This window comes from Chiloscyllium plagiosum, chromosome 22 (assembly GCF_004010195.1).
Source record: "Chiloscyllium plagiosum isolate BGI_BamShark_2017 chromosome 22, ASM401019v2, whole genome shotgun sequence".
In the NCBI taxonomy this organism is placed as follows: Eukaryota; Metazoa; Chordata; class Chondrichthyes; order Orectolobiformes; family Hemiscylliidae; genus Chiloscyllium; species Chiloscyllium plagiosum.
In genome coordinates, this window is record NC_057731.1 from 7,649,224 (window position 1) to 7,651,471 (window position 2,248).

The following is a 2,248-nucleotide window of genomic DNA, read 5'->3' on the forward strand; positions in this document are numbered from 1 at the left end:
AAAAAAGTAAGTACAGGGGAACCTCCCTGCTGTCGATTGTTGGGAAAGTTATCACCAAAGTCTTCCTCAACCATCTCAAAGTTTGGGTGAAGATTTGTAGCTCGGGTGCTCATTGTTGTAGTTCTGTTCGCCGAGCTGGAAATTTTTGTTGAAAACGTTTCGTCCCCTGTCTAGGTGACATCTTCAGTGCTTGGGAGCCTCCTGTGAAGCGCTTCTGTGGTGTTTCCTCCGGCATTTATAGTGGCCTGTCCCTGCCGCTTCCGGTTGTCAGTTTCAGCTGTCCGCTGTAATGGCCGGTATATTGGGTCCAGGTCGATGTGTTTGTTGATGGAGATTGTGGATGGCACTCTATAAATGCCGGAGGAAACACCACAGAAGTTCTGGTGAGTTGTTGTGAGGGTGGCTGTTGGTTTGTGTGCTGTTATAAGTCCTAGTGGTCACAGTAGTCTAGCTGTCAGTTCTGAAATGCTCCTGATGTATGGTAGTGTGGCTAGTCCTTTGGGTTGCGGCATGTCCTCGTTCCGTTGTCTTTCTCTTAGGCATCTGTTGATGAAATTGCGCGGGTATCTGTTTTTGGCGAATACCACCTCCCTGTAGCTGAGGAACCCCTCTCAGAATCACAGTGCAGAACCATGTGGGGGCACAAGTGACATGATTTTCACTGTGAGATAGTTGGAAGAGAAATGCAGAGAAAAGAACCCTGTACATGACCTCCTTTGACACCGTCAACTGAGAAGCATTACAGAGCGTTCTTGACTGTATCACGAAGTTTGTCACCATCTTCTCCTGCTCCATAATGACATGGAAATCATGGTGATGACAAATGGCTCCACCACTGACCCATTACCTGTTTGGACCAGTGTCAAGCAGGGCTGTGTCATTGCCTCACTGTAATGCTTCACCTCACCGCTGACAAACTCCCCACTGGAGTGGAGCTAGCCTACAAAACCGGTGGGAAATTACTCAACCACTGCTGTCTTCAAGCCAAGACCAAAGTCACCGCAGCCAGTGTCATCGAGCTGCGGTAGGTGGATGATGCTTGCATATGTGCAAACTTAGAGCTTGAATTACGGACCATTATCATCTTAATGGAGCCATATGAGAGAATGGGTCACATCCTGAACATCAGCAAGATGAAGGTCCTCCTCCAATGTGGCCTGGCATTGCAGACCAAACCCCTGATCGTCAAGGTCCATGGGAGACCGTAGAGCACGTTTCTAGTATCTCACTGTCCAGTCAGTTATTGACTAAGAGATTGCCTCCGGTATCCTGGTGCAGCCTTCAGCAGCCTGTGGAAAATGGTGTCCGAGGACAACAGCATCAGATCTGACATCAAGTTCGTGATATACAGGGCTGTGGTAGTTCCTGCCCACCTACATGGTTCTGACACGTGGACTGTCTACAGCAGACACTTCAAGGCATTGGAGCAGTACGTACCACCAATGCTGCTTGCATAAGATCCTGCGAATCCATTGGGAAGAAAGACATTATAACACTAGTGTCCCTGACCAGACCAACTTCCCCAGCATCGAGGCACTGACCACCTTGATTGGCTATGGTGGGCTGGGCACATTGTCTGCATGACCGACACGACGAGGTGCTCTACTTCCAGCTTCAAAATGGCCGAAGAGCCTCTGGTGGACAGAGGAAACACTTCAGTGATACCCTCAAGCCTCACTGACAAAATGCAGCATTCCTACTGAAATGTACAAAGTTAAAAATCACACAACACCAGGTTATAGTCCAACAGGTTTAATTGGAAGCAATTAGCTTTCGGAGCGCCACTCCTTCATCAGGTGGTTGTGGAGGGCACAATTGTCAGACACAGAATTTATAGCAAAAGTTTACAGTGTGATGTAACTGAAATTATACATTGAATAATACCTTAATTGTTCATTGAGGCTTTCATCTGTTACAATTCTATGATAGTTTCACTTCTTTCATGTGTAAATCACAAAACCTTTTTTTTAAAAAGTTGCATTCTCAGGTTAGCTGTTAACAATGGTGATAGCTAGACAATATGTTGAAGGTGTTAGCCCCCTGTGTTCTGTCTTTGCCATAATGTTTCGACTGATTGTAAACTAAAAAGTGAGAAAACAGAGTTTTACATTAATTCATGCAGTTTTTGAGCGAAATACAATGCAACTCTGCAAGTCAAAATTCACCCTACAAACGTATATGTATATGTGTGCATGTGGGTCTTTGTGTGTGTGTGTGTGTGTGTGTCTGTCTGTCTGGGTTGCTGGTT